Here is a 22,463-nt window from a genome sequence, read left to right on the forward strand (position 1 = left end):
TTGCCACTGCAAATGCATTTATAACAGAAATGATTCAAAGACTTATTTTATGGAGAAATTAATGGAAACAGGCTTTTCATTCTTTTGCATCAATTGAAAACCTCAGCAACCAGCTGCCCTCTTGTCAAGAAAACAGAAAAAAAGCTGGAAACCAAGATAAATAAAAACACCTTTTTCATGGTACTCTTGAAGAGAAAAAGCAGCCTCCATTTACAACAGCCATCTGTTTGTTATTTAATATGGTTGAATTACATGCTGTAATGAGTTTGTTTCTGCATCACTCATTGCAATGGAACACAAGTTCACTCTCATAATGTGCAGCAGTTTTTAAAAGCTAATCATTTAATTGGACACAATAGTCAGTGACAAATGAAGATGTAAAAACTCAGCCAGCTGTAGAGTGAATATGTAATCATTGGGAAATCATAGTATTTTATACACAAGGGGTCCTTAATATGGTATTTGATGTATATTAACAATGTACATGTATATAGCAAGCATTATAATGCCATCAAAATGATTTTACATATTGTTGCTCTCCATAAAAATGTCCAAAATGGGAAATTGGACCTCACCTGTTTTTACATTATTGTGGCTTTTCTGTGGAACACATTGAGCTTTACCAAATAGAAAAGCTGAGTTCAGCAATTGTAAAAAGGCCCACTGCCCTAGGCTGGATGTCGTTCCCAGGTCCCACAGATCTTTGAGATACTGATTAGAAATTGGTAGTACCATCTAATGCAAACCATTTCAAATTGCATGCCAAGTAAAGCCACTATAGTGGCTCGATACTAGTAAAATGAAATCTTAAAAAAGCAGAGAGCCATAAAATTATTTTGGAAGCCACAGTTGGCCCATGGACCTCCAGCTGACCCTGGTCTAAAAACAATGTACTGACAAAAATTATAACCCTTAGGGGCTAGTTTACTAACATTTGTATTTCTTTCTTTTCATGAATTGTATTTTTTCTCTAAAAATGTGTTGTTTTTTCTCGAAAAAAAGTATTAAGTGTAAAACCCACTAAAATCTCTAATACAAAATTTCACCCTGTAAAAGTAGTTGAGATCCTATAGAAATCAATGGGTGCTGCACCGATCTCATGGGACCTTTTTTTAACCATTCAGAGAGGTTTCCTGATTTGTTTTTCGCTAGTAAATGTCTAAAAAAACTCAAGGTTTTAGAGATATTTGAATTTTTTTGTATATCATTCAGTTTTTGATAATACTTTTTATATTCATTTTATATTAGTAGCATTTGTGGCAATCATGGTTTTAGAGAAATGGAGTTTAATTGTGGTTTCAAAAACCTCTAAAACCACTGAAATTCAACCTGTCAAAATTCAGATGTTTTCAAAAAGTCCTACATTCTGGCAAGTTTTCCAAGTGTTGAGAATGTAGATTTTATGCAGTGTGGCACCTCTTCTTTATAAGCCAATTAGCTTGCAAATAGGTAGTACATGGTTGACAGAACCAATTAAAATATAGATGTTGTAGTAGACCTCAGATCTCTCTCTCAATGCATGTCTTCACTCATAGATGCAAAGATCCTGTCTTAAACAGCACCATAGAATTGTCCTCATTCTCAGTTCCTGCTAACTACCCATTCACTAATGTTTTTAATAAGCACACAATTACCTTGAGGTCCTCTCCCCATACGCCAGGAGTGCCCATACTTTACTAATGCAAGGTCTACTTTTAGTGATATTGTCCCATTATGATCTACATCCAGGGCCAGATTTGACAAAGTGGCACCTCGAGGCTGCATGGTCCCATCGCTTACCTCTTCGCTCAGTCGTGCGCCTCCCCCCGAGTGGCTTCATGGTCCGAGCGATGGCCCCTTAGGGCGTGAAGCCCACCCCCCGTGTGCGAGCATGCGCTCAATAACCGGGCACTGGGGAGCTTAAGTGCTTCTTGTGATGCGGCTGGGCGGCATGCCACCCCTAAAATTTTGTTACCCTAGACCTGGCCCTTTTTGGCCTCACCACAAATCCTGGCCTGTCTACATCCATAAAATCATTGTTGTCATTCTGTTCCATGGAAAATATTACTTAAATATTGATTTATGAGAAAATGTATATTGCTATGTTTAACTATTTCATATGTAACCTTAACATAATAAATATCTGAATGAAAAGCATGACATAGAAGGCTGATTTAGACAAGCTATTTGTTGACAGTGTCTTGAGATCTACTGATCACCAGGTATACTGGTAGATCCCGATCTATCTTTTGGGCACCCTTGCTATACACAAACTTATTTGATGAGCTTACAGCTTTCCTTGATTGCTAATATGTATACATATGCATATCTGTTTATAGGATTGACTAATTTTTTTTCCTCATTAGTTTCCCTCTTTTTAAAAAATTTCTTCATAATATTTCTATCAGGGCAAACAGATTTGGCCAGCTTTGCCTTTCATCTGGTGGACTACAAATTTGGCCATTCCCAGCCACTAACAATAATTTTAAGAAGTTAAATTGATCAGACTGCAAATTCCTTATTCTGTCTTTAACATGGTTTACATTTCTACTTTCTATTTTTCCTAATAATTAACTTTTAGAATACATTTTCTTAATGACCAACTTCTGCAGATTTACATGTGTATTAAATAATTTGAAAAAGCTTTATTTTATATAATTCTTCATGCACATCCTCTACTCTTCATTATTATCAAATTTACATTTATAAATCATCATAAAATTACCCTTTAAAATGATCTTTCATATCAAAGATGTAAACTACTTAATAAAGAATTATTTAAATACACATTTCCACAATCTGTATAATGAGAATTATTTTGCAGATATAAAATCAAATATATAATTTTTTTTCTCTTTACATAATCTTTCAGCTTCACCTTTATAGTAAGTAAAAGAAATCCATCAACTTTGGCTGTGTGATTATATTAAACTAAACTATTAAACAAAGTTCCTTTGATCTTTCTTATTAGTTATACAAATAACATGTCCATGAAGTTTAAAAACAAAATTAATAGAAGAATTAAAGTGAACAGGGCACACCAATTTAGTATAAAATGTATATTTTATTACATGATTAAATATTACAGGCAAAAACATGGATTTTTTCTATTAATATTTGTGGGTCCTGTCAGGTAGCCGCCAGACAGTGATGTGCCACACTCATTTATGATTATACTAAAAACAAAATAAAACATCAATTAAATAAATTCACCCTTTTCTTAGAGAGTTTGCCCCTTAGTTTCCTCTACAGTGTTAACAAAATATCTGAAACCTTCTTATACTAGATCTATATTTTATACATTTTACATAACCACTTCTGTCTGAATAACGTGCCCAATTTTCTCCTTCTCTATTTTGGTAACCTATATTAATTGCAACATGAAGACAAATGAGTCAATACTGTCCCTTGAGACCTGCAATTGTAGAAGTTGGGTTTGATGTCAGGCACAAACAGATGGCCAACCAATTTAGATAAACAGTAATGCACATAGGAATAATATTTTCATATGGACTTATTTAATCATATTAAATTAGGCTACATATTGCTGATTTATACTGATGAGTATAAAATGTTCAGTAGAATTTGTGTAATGTGTTGCATTATAAATGTTTACCATATATAGCCATATGTTGAAAATAAATATATAAATATATTTTAGCATTTTTAAGGAGCCACTAGCAACACAAAATAGAAAATGCCTTACATCCATGTAGACACTGTACACTGTTGGAAATTCTGTACAATCACTGAGATTGTCAAGAATGAGTTCAAAATACATGAACATAACTATAGCAAACAAGGGAAAGTTGTGCTCACCACTAATTTTTAAAACCATTAGGCGGGGGTGCAATGAGGCTGTGACCACAAAATACATATAGACAAATACAAGGGTCCTCTGCACTGAACCCATTATCAATATATTTAAGACAGAGACATTTTGTGCATACTGCTACTGAAAAATGCCTTACCCTTTAAACAAAACAGGGATTGTTTGTCCATATATTGCAATATATTTAAGCTGGCCAACTACGTCAAAGTCATCCCATATCTGGCCAGTCCAATGCTCAATTTTCATCTGATTCATTAAGAATTCTATTGCTTCATTATACATTTTACTAAGTTTTACCTGCAACTTACTAGCTGCTTTCAAAGTAAAACTCCCAAACTTGGCTGCCCTTTTATTAGACACCAGTGGGATCACCTGACTATACTATTACTTTGAAAGCAGCCCCTTCTAAGGGCATAGGTCACTCCTATAGACCTATCAGAGAAAAATCTCTATTTTAAATTTTTTCACATGTACAGTATGTTATTTTTGCTAGTGCACAACATATTCTAGTATAGGTATGGGACCTGTTTTCCAGAAATGCTCGGGACCTAGGGTTTTTCGGATAACAGATCTTTCCGTAATTTGGGTCTTAATGCCTTAAGTTAGAAATTCATTTAAACATTAGATAAACCCAATAGGCTGGTTTTGCTTCCAATAAGCATTAATTATATCTTAGTTGGGATCAAGTACAAGCTACTGTTTTATTACTACATAGAGAAAGGAAATCATTTTTAAAAATTTTGATTATTTGGATAAAATGGAGTCTATGGGAGACAGTCTGTCCGTAATTTGGAGCTTTCTGGATATCGGGTTTCCGGATAAGGGATCCTATACCTGTACAACGCCTACTTGATTATGAAAATGTTCCCTTTCAAAGCAGAAACTTACTACATGTTGCACCTTATTTTTAAAAGTTTATAAACCATTCTGACTGTATGTTCCTGTTTGAATAAAACAGAATCAACAACTTTAAAAGTTACTTCTTTCAGTTAGTACTTTTTTTTGGCATTTAACCCTAGTGTTTCAGTTAGAATATGAGGTTAGTGTTTTAACAGAATGTTCTTTTAGTAAAATTTTTAGCGCTGATCCCATTTAAAATAATATTTTGAACTGTGAAGAAATGTATCCAATTACTCTATACAATTTCTGAAAGCTTATTTTAATAATAGGATTTACATTAAAATGAGGTGTTTAAATCAGATACCCCAGAAAGATGTTTTCATCTTTAATTATTAAGCTACCGATACAAATTGAGCCCTCTGGTAATTCTTTTCCCAAAGGAAGTTGCGATATAAAATTTTAGGGATTATGCATTTGTGTCTGACTGAGCAATGTTAAGTGTTTTTGTGACTGGTGCATTAAAACAGTAATATTTTGATTCTATCAGTACCAGGCATAAGTTTCTCCAGTCACGCTTCTGCCAGTATATTAATAAAATATAAATATAAGCACTTTTGCTTCATTTTTTTTAATAATATACAAACATTTCTAAGCATGATACAAAAAGCCATAAAACAAAGGAAGATTCAGATAATGTGTGTGAAATTTATTTAATAAGTGAAACTTCTTTGTTCATTTGTTCTGCTCCATAGCCTCTTTTTCACATTCGATTTTGGTGTATTTTATGAAGGCCTACATTTTCATAGATGTTGATGCAAGGCACATGTCAGTTCAGGACATTTAAAAGTTGTCTCAAATGATGCCTTCAGTAGATATAAAGTGAAGAGCTGACTCTCTGTTTACAGAGAACTGCTGTAACAAGATAGAAGTACAGGTATGGGATTCGTTATCCAAAAATGCATTATCCAGAAAGCTCTGAATTACAGAATGGCTGCCTTCCATAGACATTTTATTCAAATAATTCAAATTATTTCTTCTTTTTTCCCGCCGGAGACCACTAGACCACCAAAGTGAGTTGTTACAGCAGGTCTGTTAACTACATGATGGAGTGGGTTGTATGGATACATACCAGCTGGTGAAGCTCAGAGATGTCACGGTTCCCTTATGCTGCAGTATCTATATAACAGGCTGCATTTCAACTAGATTGCCTCACAACCATAAAACAGAATGACACTAGTGATGGGCGAATTTATTCGCCAGGCGCGAATTCGCAGCGAATTTGCGTGATTTGCCGCCAGCAAATAAATTCGCGAAATGCGGCAAAAATTTGCGGGCGTCAAAAATGTTTTTTTGAAAAAACGGGCGCCGGCGTCAAAAACGGGCGCCGACGCTGTTTTGCGAATTTTTCGGCGAAGTGAAACGGCGCAAATTCGCCCATCACTAAATGACACTCAGGGGCAGATTTATCAAAAATCAAGGTGAATTTTCGAATGAAAAAAATTCGAATTTCGAGATATTTTTGTGTACCTCGACTAGGGAATAGTCCAAATTCGATTAGAATTTGCAAAAAATCGAATGTCTAAATTCATCATGTACGGTCTCTTTAAAAATTCGACTTCAACCATTCACCATCTAAAACCTGCTGAATTGCTGTTTTAGTCCATGGGGGACCTCCTAAAACCTATTGGGAGTCAATTGGCGGACTTTTTTTTTTTTTCGTTCGAATGAGCTATTCCTTCAATTCGAACGATTCGAATTCAGCCGAATACAGACCTATTAGATCAAAAATTGACCTATTTGACCCCAAAAAAACTTCTACTTAATTTCGGTTGGTCTTTTTGAATTTGAATTTCAACGTTTTTTCAATTCGAAATTCGACCCTTGCCCCTCAATGTTACCCTCCCCTCTCTATTTCACACTCGGTAATTGGCTGGGGCCAGGGGTTAGATTTGTTTTCCCAGGGTTAGCAATAGTGATGGGCAAATCCATGCTAGCCGTGGATTCAGTGCAAAATTCCACTTTTCACCATCTGCAAATTTTTTTGTGAAACTGCGGAAAAAATTTTACTGCAACAAAAAAAATGCAGCAACAAAAATGCCCTTTGGTTTTAATGCATTTGGACAAAAAGTCATCTTAAGAAAAAACTTTGATGCATTTGGAGCCAAAAAAAATTGTTGCACAGAAATTTTTTTTAATGCCCATTGACTTCAATGTGTTTCATAAATTTTTTCGCAGCTTCATGAATTTTTTCGCAGCGAAATGGGGGAAATTCGTGATTGGCTTTACTAAAGTATTTGCTAACCTATCCGTCAGTGGACAAAAGATACTTTCGGTATCTAAACTAAAAAAAGTCATCTTTTGTCAACAAAAAAATACCACTTTTAAAGAGATCTTTAAAAATGCTCAATGTGCAATCTAACTTTACTATGAAATACATCTTTAATCAGGAATTAGTCATTATTTATGCTTTCAGTTTATGAGATTTATAACATTTACAAAGATAATCATTACGAAATTATAATAGTTGAACATGTACGTACAGTATATTCTCTGGATAAGTTTGGGAAAAATGGCTAGCAAACAAAGTTATCACAAACATATAAAGATCAAAATCTTTTTGTATCCAGTATTTTGTACTTGTTTTAAATTCATTAGAGGTGTAGAATATATTGTGAAAATTACCTATATGGCTATAGCCAGCATTTTCTATTAAAGCATTTATTTCATTTTTAATTAGTGATGAGTAGATCTGTCCCAGCGAAAAACACATTGAAGTCTATTGATGACATTTTTGTTGCTGTGGCTTTTTTGTAGCAAAATACATTAGTGTATATGAGAAAATTTTTTGTCAACCATGTGTCATTTTTGTCTTCAGCCCAACATTGTTTTCGCACTCGCAACGTTTTTGTCACACATGCCATTGTTGTCTCAAATGTACCATTTTTGTTGAATGGCAAACTTACTGTGTGGAAAATTTTTGGCGCCATTCCACAAAACTTTTCACCAGGTCCGCGAAACTATCCATGGCTAAAAAATTAGCTCATCGCTAATTTCAATATAAGCACGTTAAGGGGGTGCAGACATTAGTGGATTCTTGGATTTTTCGACTAAGATTAGACAGCAAATGCAAATGCAATCTTTAGGTTAAATGAATAGTAAGCTATACTCCAGCTAGCGAATAAGTGGACAGTTTTGAATGGTGTGGGGGAGCCCTAGCTTAAGTATGTCAACCTCTATCAGATGATAGTTCTCGTATAGTTGTATACTTTCTGACAAACTAAAGTAAGTGCTTTGGTATTACTTAGGCAAAATAATAGGAATCATTCTGAAAGCCTCTGGGTGAAAGTGCAAGAGCACTAAGAGGTGCCTCCCCCACCAGCACCTTTTTCTAAGGATGGTCTAATGCAGGCTGCACTAGATTCACCTGCCGGTCCTCTGGTCTCTGGTCTCTGGTCTCCGATTGTGGCCTTTTTTTGCATTTTGCACATTGGTTTGGGCATTTTGAATTCTCTAGTGTCCTATATTGCCAAAAATGCAGTGCATTGCAGAGTGTATGCCTACAAATCTAAAGTTGTTTGGCCCGAAATTAATTAATTAAGCCTTAAGACTGTTGTATAGGTGAGTTTAACCACAGGAATGAAAGGTGGCATTGCTGAGAATGTATATCTGGTGTATATGTGTGTATATGAATTGTGTGTATATGGTATGTTTAAGGTCTAACTACACGAAAAAAGATTGTTTCTAATGTAAAAAGTATCACTGTGGCTACCCTGTAGGTTTCATTTTGCATATTTAAAAGCTCAGTTGAGGATTATTCAGTTGAGGATTATAGTCAAATGATTTTTACTTTGAATCGTTTGAATCGAAGTCAAATGGTCGAATATAGCCTATTCGATGTTTGAAGTACCCAAAAATTTATTCAGAAATTTGAACTTTTTGACATTCGAACCATTCACTCAAGCTTAGTAAATCTGCCCCTTAATCATGTATTTACCATCTTGGAATAAAATGGTGAATCAAACTGCATATTATGACAAATCCAATTGTTGAAAGAAATAATATTTTAGAAAATTAATTAAATAAGGATGTTTTATTTGCTGATAACTACAACAGGATCTTTCATATGTTTCACAACAGTATTTGCAACCACATTTTGACAACTGCTTCACAGCAAAACCAGCTCTTGAAATGTCAGTAGTTCATTTCCAATGAGAAAAGCAAATGAAATCTAGTCAGTCAGTAATTTCATTTAAAGATCAAAATAAATATTCATTTTTTTTTTCAAAATTTACAAGGCTTTGGTGGTTTATTGCTGGCGAGTGGCAAAACAAATGTAATATATTATGAAAGAAAAGTTCTCAACTTGTTTTGCAGTAAATTAAGTATGCAAGGACAAAATGGGAAAGATAACTGTTGCTTTGTTCTACTTGTATTTCACCTACAAATGTATGGATCCATATAACTATAGGTTCATAATATAATGTATTATAATACAATGTATTGTATTACATATGATATAATGCACTGGTGCTTCCTGGATGTAAGAAAGGAGTGAAGGGACCCTTGATTGTGCAGGGCAAGGCAAGAAGAGAAAAGGGTAAAGCTTTATGGCAAATAAATTACCAGCTGTACTGGGGGCAGGTCTGTGAAGGGGTTGGTCTGTGACATAAGGGGCAGGGCTATTATTTGAATGAGGTGGGCCTTGCCATCAGGATTACTGTTGAAGGGGAATATGCTTATTGAGTGGGGGGAGGGTGAGCTTGGAGAGAGGATTTGGGGTGGACCAGAGGGGTGTAAGGGACAGAGGACTAGTTATTACAGATTTACTGGCAAGTACTGTGTAATGCCAGTCCTGGCCTTGGTTGAGTTTGTAGGTGCAGCACCAAGGAATCCAGGAGGTAGAAAAATTAAAAATATAAACCTTTATTCAAGCATCTTAAAATGGTAGTAGGAAAAAACATGCCCCACACTAAACAAAGGGCTGTTCACTCAACGCGTTTCATGGCTCTCGCCACTTCCTCCGCCACTTTTTGCAAGTTTTGTATCTGGCCTTGGTTGGTATTTTACAGGCCAGGCCGTTGAAATAGAAGCCAGTTGGCAAACCTAGAGCCAGAGAGTGGATGAGCTGTAGTGAGGCAGATGAATGAAAAGGGGGGCCTTAGTTGGAAACAGGGCTGTCTTCCCATGATCAGCAGCAGTAAGCATATCCCACCCACACAGTAAGCATATCCCACCCACCCTCTCTGTATTATAATAATGGAAAGGTTTGTATTAGGTAGCCATTGGCTGGTCAGGTAAAGGTGTTTTTCACAGCAAGGTGCAATGGCGGGAGAGTGCTTGGACATTGGATGACTGGCATGACAGGTAGACCGTTCCTTTGGGGTTGGTGCTGCTATTATTAACAATTACACAAAAAAGTTGTGGCCTTTCTGGACTCCTGGTGTGTGGCACATGAATAGGGTATGCTAAATATGAGGTGGGTGGCTAAAGATGGCAGATGCTTTGATATTGCACCAGTCAAACAGTACAATTGGCATTTAGAAAAGCTCTCTTTCAAAACGACCCTATTAGAAAACTTACATTTTATAAATCTGTTAACCAGATGTGACTAGCTTGCTCATCTTTGTTTCTTACACAATAAGGGTAAGGGCAGACTGTGCAATTCAGGGAGATTTAGTTGCCTGGCGACTAATTGCCTCGACTTTGCGGTGAACAATCTCCCCAAACGCCTTCCCTAATTCTGCGCTGGCTAAAATGAAAAATCGCCGGCGCTAATAATACGTGGCGATTCATTTTCCGAAGTCGCCCGAAGCTGCCTCACGAGGAAACTTCAGGCCACTTCGGAAAACGAATTGCCACATGTGATTAGCACTGCTGATTTTTCATTTTAGCCAGCGCAGAGTGAGGGAAGGCGTTCGGGGAGATTGGTCAACACAAGGTCGAGGCGATTAGTCGCCAGGCGACTAGATCTCCCCGAATCGCCCAGTGTGCCCTTACCCTAAGAAGTTCAGCTTGCCTATTTTGTATTAGTTAATTTCACCTTGTGCACATTCTCTTTTTTCAACTTTCAAAATATTAATTACATAACAGTTAAATACATCCGTCACATAGTTGTCAGTGTCTAAATAACTCATGTGTAGGGCTGATAATACATAACTATACATTTTATATAAATCAAGTAAAATGCGCATTTGAATGTTTTGAGACTCCTTTAATATTTTAACCATGAAGCAACAGTGATATCTAGTGGTCATACCTTATAATACCATAAAAACTTAAATTAATGGTAATTAAAAGGAAACATGAAACCATTCTAGTGGATGGCATTACTGTAGGATTTTCTGCTAAAAACTGAAACAAATAATTTGTTATTATTGTAGACGTTATCATTTGCATGTAAACGGGATTGAAAGTGTATATAAAATATGTGAAACAATTACATGCAAGCCAGAAAAAAACTGATTTAATTTGCAAGATTCCTTAATTTAACTTATAGCGTTACATTATAGTGTACTTTTAAAAATATAAATATTAGTGTTTGATAAAAGAATGACATTATGTCATTAAAACTGGAAATGACATTTGGAAGGTTATATGTCATTTTGAGGAGACACTAGATATATGAAAATAGCAGGATTTTTCAATGTATGGCCTTTAATAAATCCTGTCTAATGGGACTAGTGCCTATTATTAATGATGGTAGTGACAATGTATTGTACCAATCTATAGAAATACAAAGAAGTGAAGAAATGCGGAAAGTTTGTGTTAGAAGCCATAAGTCATTATAAAGTCTACAGAAATAATGATATAACCTAGAAAAGGCTGTAGATCTTTGCAAAACTGAATTTATGGTTCATTAAAACATTTTGCTTGGCACAACTGATGGAAGAAAGTTTTAGGTCGGTGACTAGAGGAGAACAGGACATATCTCAGTTCCTATAGAGGACATACAGTATATTGTACCTTGATTTGTCACTTAGCCTAATATAATCATGTTAAAAAACTGAAGACATTAGTGTTTTTAACATATGTTTCATGTCTAGTTCCTCCCTCCACCATGTCTCTCTGCCCCTGGCCTAATTAATTCCTGTGCTGTGTCTCTTTGCTCGCCGCCTGATTAAACTTCAGTCTTTCTGCACAGGGTGTTGAGAGATGGTGCAGCTTTTTCCCTAAAGCTGAAGTTCTATTCTTCCCCATTAGCAGCTGTTAGCTCTTGTTGCCTGCCCTTTTAGTTGAACATCTTCTACTATGTATAACAGTCTCCCATGCGACATGCCTTCTTCATTAAAGTACTAGCTCTTAGAGTAATTAGTTTCTTAGACCTCACTCTAAAAGGGAACCCACATACCAGGATGATCGACACGGAAATTTTTAGGAAACCCACGGCAGGCAACACAATCTTAAAATACAATAGTTGCCACCCCAAACACACCCTAAATAGTATCCCTTATAGTCAGTTTGTCAGGTTTCGTAGAAATTGCAGTCAGGATACAACGTTTGATCTTCAATCTAAACAGTTAGGAGAAAGACTGCAAGACAGAGGATATCCTAGGCATCTCATTAGAAGTGCATATGACAAAGCTAAAACAGCGTCTATATCGGGTAAAGAAAAAAGAAGGGCTACTCAAAAAGAAATAAGCAACATTGAGATAGGTAAACAAAAAATGTTTTTTGTTACCGAATTTAGTGAGGAATATGGACAAATTTGTAAAATTATTAAAAAATACTTACCAATATTAAATGGGGATTGTAAAATGTCTGAAATTTTGGCCCAAACTGAGATCAAATGTGTTCCAAGGAAAGCACCCACCCTAGGAAAAATGTTGGCCCCCAGTCAAGTTTCATCTGTTTCACCCAATGTGACAGAAAACTGGCTCACAGTGAAAGGCACATATAAATGTGGGGTTACCACTTGTAAAACATGCCAAGTAATTTACATTGATCCTGATTTCAAATCCCAGGTGTCAGGACAAGTTTTCAAGAACAGAGGATTCTATAATTGTAATACTAGAAATGTTGTATATCTCCTAGAGTGTAGACACTGTAACAAACAGTATGTAGGTCGTACATCCCGCATGTTGAAGGAAAGAATAAGAGAGTAAAACTAATAAGGAAGAAACCACCCCGGTAGGCAAACACTTCAAAACATGCACACCCAATGGTATCAAAGATCTAAAAGTTAAAGTAATCAAAAAAGTAAGGGTTCCCATCAGAGGTGGAGATATTATCCATAGACTTAACCTTAGAGAGGCTTTCTGGATCCTTAAATTAGATACTAGGATCCCAAATGGCCTAAATTACAGATATGATATAAGTTATTTATACTAGATTTGACAACACTTGGAACACAAGACGAAGTCTGATACTATAAGGAAGGCTTAGGTGGAATGTAATATTGAAGACACTTGCTGTACACAAAAACCAGTTACTAAAGGAATTTTCTATATAATATATCTTGATCAGCTCTTCAAAATATTGATATTTTCTGTTTGTTTGGTTTTTAACTTTTTTAACAGGTTTACTTCATTACAGTTTATAAAGTATTTAAATAAAGGTGTAATTTTATTGAGTGCCCATTAGGGGTCACTGCTACCTTTTTGTATAAAAGTACAGCTGTCTGAAATGAACTGTTAACCTATGACTAAGGGATGCACTCCCGATACGCGTTAGGTTTTTCACAGCAGTAACCCCAATAAACCTTACCCCAGAAGTGCCGTCTGCCTGTTGAGTTTTACTAGCTCTTATAGTATGCTTAGTCCCTCCTGCTGTCAGATATAACTCTCTTTAACCTTAGATAAGCCAAAGCATGATTTAATAATAGCTGGAGGGTAAGCTTCAGATGTCCTCTGTAACTAAAAAGACCTCCAATTGTCACAGAACAATGGTTAGCTCAAGCCAAGCTGGGACACCACCTCTCACATGGAGGAACATTCTTTTTGTAATTATCCAATAGCATATACAAGATGGTGGCCTCCAGTGGTTACTAACTACCTCCAGGAAAGGATGCAGACAGTTCTTGTTCTTTAAAAAATAGGGTAGCTGATATAAATTATTCAATAGGATGGAATGGCAAAACACAGGGCTAAAACAGTTTCTATAGTCAGTTTTTATAACAGCTGGAGACCACCTAGTTACAACAACACACCAGGAAGTGGCCCTTTAGTTTGTATTAAGTGAATTTGCTCAATATAAGGTTAAAGGGTGCTGATTAGTGATGAGCAAATTCTTTGCCAGGCATAAATTCAAGGCAAAATTGCGCATTTGCTATTTGGGAAAATATCCACAACAACTGAGACAAAAAGTCAGCATAAGAAAAAACATCCATTGACGTTAATGCATTTGAAGTGAGAAAAAAAGTTGTGTGCATAAAAAATTGTCGTCTGTAAAATAAATCTTTGCCTATCGAATTCAACGCGTTTCGTGAATTTTTTTGCCATTTCACAAATTCTTTTGCAGCAAAGTAAACAGACCACACCATAGTATGCAAGAGCTACTGTTTTAATGGCAATGTTATATACAGTAAAAAGATGAGCAAATAAAAGTGCAGGTAATTAAATATAATAGAGGATAATGGGACACAATATAATTTTACAGTTTAGGGTTTAGATCCACTAACCACCATGAGCAGGAACATCATGGTGAGGCTTGGACTGGAGCAGAGACAGTGGTGGGACTTGGGCTTCTATGAGACAGCAGTGGCACTTGCAAAGTCATGATTGTCTCTTACAGTGACTTGCTGTGAGCAAATGAAAGGACACGCCAAGCTCATTTCAGCCTGGATACAGAACAGAGAGGATAATAATAAATGGAAGCTTGAAACAACCAGAGTAAAGATTTTAAAGTGCTACTGTGCGTTGCTGACAAGCTGTTTTGCAAGCCCCTTGCTCTCAGGGCCGGAACTAGAGGTAGGCAGAAGAGGCACCTGCCTAGGGAGCTATGATAGGGGCGGCACTGGGCAGGTACCTGTTAAAGTGTCTTCTGCCTACCCCTAATCCATGTTCCCTCCCCTCCTCGTTCTCTCCTATGTTCACCGAACATGGGAAAGCAAATTACCCCTTTAATATTTTAGTGTATAACAAACAGACAAGAATAGGATAATACTGATAGAAAACCCTGGTTCAACATGTGCATCAATTCTGTAGACTGCTGTAACTCACTGTAGATATTATCCCCCATATGTAATAAAAGGCACTAAGTTTGCCCAGGAGCATTTTTTTTACACAGCAAAGCCATTCAATGTGTGGTAAAGTTTGATACTGTTTTTGATACTATATAATACATCTGCCCCTTAGTGTTCTAAGTGTTGGAATTCACAGTATTCAGTGTGCAAATTTTCTGTTGTGCAAATGATACAAAAAGACATGTGTCCATCAAAGTGAAAGTTTTTGTATACCTTATTAAATTGCCAGTTGATCTACAGCAATACAAATACAAAATGCAAATATGAAGCCTCTCCAATATACCTGGGGGGGTATTCCTGACTCCAAGAGTGCATTTAGAAAAGCCCTGGACTAATTTTACAGAAATAATACATTTCAGTAACTATGTATTTTCTCACTTTATAAAAAGGATTCCAGCCCTCTCTGCAAATTTAATTTATTGATTGTACTGATTGATTGTACAGTATCTGCCAATACAACCACTACAGAGGGACAATTCCCTAACAGCTACTCATAACCTTAAATCTTGTATTCTTTTAATTCTTAAGTTTAGGATTCATTATCAGAGACGAACCACCCAAAATAACGACTAATCTAGAATATGGAACCAAATCTGTGATAACTCCCAATAATATCAACTGATATTTATCAGTTTCAATCTTAATTATATTGATTTAGAAATATCCATTTTAATTGGTTGGCCAAAACTGTAGTGGATTTATCAGAATTGACCTATTATTATGTTTATTGAATTAGGTCCAATATACCTATATCTCTATAATTGTGAGGCTTGTAATCCACTCTATTTTAATCTAATGTAAGAAAATACTTTAATGGTGTTTATCCATAAGTTTGGAAATAATATTAATGAAAGAGTCTAATAATGTTAGACCCATTGTACATGACACAGAGACTGATTAAGAATGTAAATGAAGGGAATTGCTACATTAGGTAGTTTCATATTTTCCTTTTTGTCCACAAGATGGCACACATTCTTAACATATTTGGAAAATAAATTGGTAAGTGTATTCATTTTTTATTGATTGTGTGTACAGGAATGCTTGCACTATGAGGCAAGATGAAACCCTACTTCATCTTTTAGGATAAATTAAAGGTTGTCTTTAGGGCTAATTATTTCTGTAGAATTCTGCCAGGTTGAAATTTTGAGTGTTTGACTTGAACTTTTTATACATTATATTAGAATGAACATTTTATTATTTGCCTTCTGCTTTGTCCTAAACCTAAATCCAATCCATCTATTTGTTATTACTATTTTATTTTGGTGTAAGTTAATGTCATTGAAGCTTTGCTGCACTCACTCGTTTGCACCAATTTATCATTACCCTTTAAGTGCTAGGCCTGGTGACTGAGGCCTGCACCAGACAATGCATGTTTTCCATAAGTTACTGTACAAAATAGCCTAGAAATATTTGAACACTAGCACAGCTATGTAAGTTCCATTTATTTTTAATTTTAGCCTACCCCAACAAGAAAAGTCCATTTGGCAATTTTGTTTCCAGATTGCACATTCTACTGAGGCTGCCCTGTGTAAATTAGAAAATATCTTCAGGTTGCGAAAGCCAAAGGTCACTTCTCTATCCTAATCCTCCTTGACCCATCATATGCTCTTGATACGTGTGAGCAATCTCTCCTGATGCAAATTCTTTATTTGCTTGGTATCCGTAACCAGGCTGCGTCTTGGCTTTACTTTTGCCTTTCTAACCATTCATTCACTCTCTTATGCTAATGAAACCTCATCTCCAGTTGCACTGTAGGGGAGCTGTAAAGCTCTGAACTTGGTCAATTGTTTATTTTTTTTTATAATTCTTTATTTTTTCATAGTTTTTTAACAATACCAAAAAAAAATAAACAAAAAAAGAATGATGGAAAAAAGGGACCACAAGGGCAAAAAAAAAAAAAAAAAAAAAAAAAAAAAAAAAAATTCAACACAAATAAATATGTAAATAGAAATAATACATTAATATACATATAAAAAAGGGGTGGGGTACAAAACATAAAGGGGAGCATCGAAATATAAAGCCGGGTGCACCTCTGTATGACCTTCCTGAGAGTCCTTCTTATTCTGGTTACAATTAAGATATTTTATTCCGTATTTTCTTGTATCATTAAACAATTTCTAAATTTTCCCTAGTTATCTTTTTGACTCCAAGTTCCCCATGTTTTATTGTATGTCTCCCATGCGCCGTTTCGCAGGGCTCCAATTTCTTCAAATTTCCTTATATCCTCAACATACCTGTACCACTCTAATTTTGAAGGTGGATCCATTGATCGCCAATGTCTAGGGATCAACGCTTTAGCCGCTTGTATTAAAAATAATAATAACTTGTTTTGAATTACCCGCTGATTCCACGTGTCGTAATGGAGGGTTACTAAAATAGGTAAGTTTACTTGTGGGTGTATCAAATCCAACTTCTGCAATTGTTCTCTTATATCCTTCCAATAGGTTTCTATTTTCGAACACATAAACCACACATGTTTATGTGAACCCTCTCCCTGTTGGCATCGCCAACATATATTGCTAGTTTCCTTAAACATTTGATTTAGTTTTAGAGGGGTATAGTGCCATTGCATTAGCAATTTGTAATTTGCTTCTTGCGACCTTGATGCCACAGAACTTTTATGCATAGAAATATATTTTTTTTTCCAATCACTTTCATCCAAAACAATATTATAATCTTTCTGCCAATTCTCTTCTATCCTTTTATCTTTTCCCAACAATTTTTTTATCAAGAACTTATAAATCACTGAAATAGATTTATGAATATCTAATGATTTTTCAATAAGTTCTTCAAACCAAGTCAATTCCCTATTCCAGTTATTATTATTTAGGGCATTTACATAATGCGAGAGTTGAATATAATTCCACCCATCCCTTGGATGGCTACCCCATCTTTCCTGTATATCCGGAAGAGACAATAATTTATTCTCTACTATAAAATCAGATATTTGAGTCGATCTATCTTTACTTAAGGAAGCCCAATTAGTAAATTGTTTGCTTTCCTTACTAGGGGGGAAGTCATAATTATTTAACAGGGGCGTAAGCGGAGAAGGATATCTTGAAAGGTTCCAAGTTAAGTAACACTCATTCCATACTTTTATGGTAGCACCCACTAATGGGTGTTTCTTAACTTCATCCGGAATATTTTTAAACCTCGCCCAGATTAAATTATTTAATGCTACTGCTACACATGCTTCCTCACATTGCAACCATAGTTTACCCTTTCTCTTTGCGAAATTCCACTGTAGTATCCTATTTAAATGTGCAGAAATATAATACATGTACATGTCTGGGAGGGCTACCCCTCCATCCTGTTTTTCCCTAATCATTGTATTATATCTAATCCTTGCTTTTTTACCTTTCCACACAAAGTTATTTATCACTCCTTTCAACTTGCAAAAGAATGATTTAGGGAGCCAAATTGGTAACATTTGCATTTTATACAAAAACCTCGGAATAACCATCATCTTGATAATTTGCACTCTACCAAACCAGGAGGGCTGCATTCTTTTCCAGGAATTTAATAGACTGCTAATTTCCTCTATCATTGTTTTGAAATTATATTTATAGATTAATGAAAGGTTGCTCGGAATATTCACCCCTAAATACTTAATTATATTAGTTACCCATTTAAAGGGATATGTTCCCTCTACTGAGTTTCGCAATTGCTTTGATAAACTGACATTAAGGGCTTCAGATTTGCTAGTGTTGATTTTAAAATTTGAGAGCTCCCCAAAAGTCTTTAAAACTGCCAGTAGACTCGGGAGCGATATCATAGGGTTTGTTATAACTAACATTAAATCGTCGGCAAATGCCATATTCTTATACTCTGCCCTTCCCACCTTAATCCCAGATATATCCTCATTTCCCCTTAAGCATTTAAGTAAAATTTCCATCACCAATGTAAACAATATAGGGGATAGTGGGCACCCTTGACGAGTACCATTTTCAATATTTACTACGGGCGATAAGCTTCCATTCACCTTTATTCTAGCTGTCGGTTGGTCATATAATGCAAATATTCTCTTTATAACTTTTTCACCCAAACCAAACTTTTCCAAAGCAATTCTCAAAAAGTCCCACGATACTCTATCGAAAGCCTTTTCGGCATCTAATGTTAACAACATACACGGAACCTTCTTACTTTGTGCATAATTCATCAATGATATTAATCTTACCATATTATCTTTGCCTTCTCTTTGATGAACAAACCCATTTTGATCTTGATGGACTATTTCCGGTATAATCCTTTTAAATCTCTCTGCTATTATCTTTGCATATATTTTCATATCCACGTTTATTAATGATATGGGCCTATAACTATTACATTGCTGTAAATCTTTATCTGGCTTTGGAATAATAGTTACGTGTGCTTCTAAGGATTGCTTTGGAAATGAAGTCTGAATACCTATAGAGTTATACATCCTTAACAAGCCATTAATAATTTCTCCCTTAAATTGTTTATAAAAAACAGACCCATAACCATCAGGTCCTGGACTTTTATTATGAGGTAAATTATCTATTGTACTTAAGATTTCCTGTAATGTGAATGGGGCATCCAATTCCCTTTTCTGGGTTTCTGAAATTTTAGGGGGGTTTACCTGCCTCATAAAATCCGCGATTTTATCCAATACCTTCTTCGAGTTAGGTTTGTCTTTAAGTCTATATAATTTTTGGTAAAACCTGTGAAAACAGTCTGCAATTTCCTTCGTACTTTGATGTAAAATTTGTGTTTCATCTCTTATAGCTTCTATGTTAGTCCTCCTTTGTTTTTCTTTAAGCAAATTTGCAAAAAATTTACTATTTTTATTATTGAATTCATAATGCCTTTGTCTAGTGCCTAAGTATGATTTATATGTTTTAATGTCTAGTAAAGCTCTTAATTCCATTCTTTTTTCCTCTAGAACTGTCAAGTTTTTTACCGCCAAGGATTGCTTATGAACATATTCTAATAGATTTATTTCCTTTAATAACTTCTCAATATATTCATTTCTTTCTTTCTTTACTTTAGATCCCAATGATATTAACTCTCCTCGTAATACGCATTTTACTGTCTCCCATAGAATAGCTGGATTAACCTCAGATGTTTCATTTTCTTTAACTATACGTGTAATAGTTTCTTTTATCTTATCTACATTCTCTTGATTTTTTAATAAATAGTCATTAAACCTCCAAGTAAACTCTACTCTGGCACTATCCATCATCATGAATTCAATAAACACTGGTGCGTGATCTGACAATAATATTTGGCCTATATCCGAGGCTTTTAGCAAATGCAAGTAATTCTGAGACATCAATATATAATCCAACCGCGAGTAACTATTAAAAGGTTTGGCATAATGGGAATAATCTCTAGTATTTGGGTGTAGATTTCTCCATGTATCCACCAAATTTAATCCATGTAATATCCTTTTAACTTTTTTCAATATTTTATACGAAATAGACGATTTAGCAGTAGATGTATCTAATATCGGGTTCAACGTCAAATTTAAATCGCCTGCTAAAATTAACATCCCTTCCATAAATTTAGACACTTCTGTAGTTATATTCCTCAGGGCCTGTAACTGACCTGTATTTGGCAAATAAATATTACATAAAGTGACTAATGTATTTCCCACATATCCCTTTACCAATAACATTCTCCCTTTACCATCTGTTAATACATCCAGGACTTTAAACGGTAGATCTCTATGTATTAATATCATAACCCCCAGAGATTTTTTTTCTGGGTTATTACAAGAAAATACCGTTGGGAATACCTTTGAATGAATATCTGGGCATTTCCCTATTTTAAAATGAGTTTCTTGGAGAAATATTATTTTTGCTCCCCATCTTATACATTCTTTCAATATTTGAGACCTTTTAACTGGTTCGTTAATGCCATTAACATTGTAAGAAACAAGTTTACATTTAACCCCACTCATAAATATAACTCATCACCATTGCCATTAACTCTCTGTACTTTGAAGACCAAAGGCACCCCGCAAAAAAAAAAAAAAAAAAATATATTAGAAAAATAAAAAAAAAAAATAGAAAAAATTTACGCCACTGTTTCCTGGCCCGGAGGCGAAAGACCATACTGTCCCATCCTGGCTGGAAAACCCAAAAGTGGTACCAAAAATCTGGAGGGCACATAGAAACTGACTCCTTGATCAGGTTAGTCTGGAGGTTAAGAGACCCCTTGCAACCTATCCAATTATTTCTCTATAAATTTAAATTTGGAGGTTTATCTTTATGATAATCACAGACCGCAATCCACATCAATTAAATGAAGACCGAGAGAGGAGAGAGAAAAAAAAAAAAAAAAAGGGGGGGGCGAAAAAAAAGGGGGAAACCCTCCTTTCTCTCTCTCTCTCTCTCTCTCCCTTATATCTTTATCACTTTTATTCTTTTGTTGTAAAGTTAAAGTCTTTCAATAATCTAGTTTTAAGCGATCTTGATGTTCTTCTTTGTGTCGAGACTTCTGTCCATTGCTGATCCAACTGTAGATCTAGTCCAACCTCTATGGGTTCACGATCCCACCCAGGTAGTGGTATTAACTGTATTTGTAATTTGGTAAACAAATCCTTGGTCTCTCTTGGAGACTTCAACACATACTGCTGGTCATTTTTCATAATTATAAGTGAGAAGGGGAAACCCCATCTATACTGTATATTCTGGGTTCTCAGATAGTCTGTCAGTGGTTTCAATTGCTTCCTCCTCTGAAGCGTATAACGTGACAAATCCTGAAACAGTTGGATTGTCCATTCCTGAAATATTATCTGTGGCATAGCTCGTGCACTGCCAAGGATTTCCTCCTTAATCTGATAATTATGTATACAACATATAATGTCCCTAGGGGCCTCCACTGGGGCTCCTTTCGGTTTGGAAATCCTATGTGCTCTATCCATTTTGATCTCCACCATTGCCTCTTTATCTTTATTTAAAACAAAATTAAAGAGTTGCTGCAGAGTTATATGGATCGCCTCATTCTTCACTGACTCAGGGACCCCTCTCACTCTTACATTATTTCTTCTCCCTCGATTCTCAATATCGTCCAGATGTCTATTTAGCTCCTCAATGTGGGAATCTTGTTTTAATATGACATTTGTCAGCAGTTTTTGATTATTTATCAGTTTACCTTGATTTGCTTCCACTGCCTCGGTCCGTGTCGACATGGCCGAGAAGTCTCTCTTCATTTCCTGCAATTCTGCTACTATTCCCGACATCGACTCTTTAAGCATATCTTTTATATCATCCTTTGTTGGTAATGCTTTTAAATAGGACTGCCATCCACTGCCCTCCTCACTCTCTGTATCTGAGGAGTCTCTTTGCTGTGAATCGCTAATCTCTTCAGCGTCCTCCGCGGCCGGCGCCATCTTTCCTTTTCTCCGTTCTGACTTTGCTTGTTTGAAAATCGGAGCCATCTCTTTACTCTCCTTTGCCGCTCTCCTCGGCGGATGCCTCTCCTTCTCCGATGTTTTCTCCGCTTTATTTTTGTCGGGTTTACCCATTTTTTCCCCTCCTCACACTATCAAAAGGTCGCGTCCGCTCTCAGAGCTCCAGACCTAACCCGCCATCAAGCTGCAGCAAGCCACGCCCCTCCTAATTCTTGGTCAATTGTTGTTCTTCCCTGTACACTTTAAGAGATCTC

The sequence above is a fragment of the Xenopus laevis genome, chromosome 2S (assembly GCF_017654675.1).
Source record: "Xenopus laevis strain J_2021 chromosome 2S, Xenopus_laevis_v10.1, whole genome shotgun sequence".
NCBI classification, from domain to species: Eukaryota; Metazoa; Chordata; class Amphibia; order Anura; family Pipidae; genus Xenopus; species Xenopus laevis.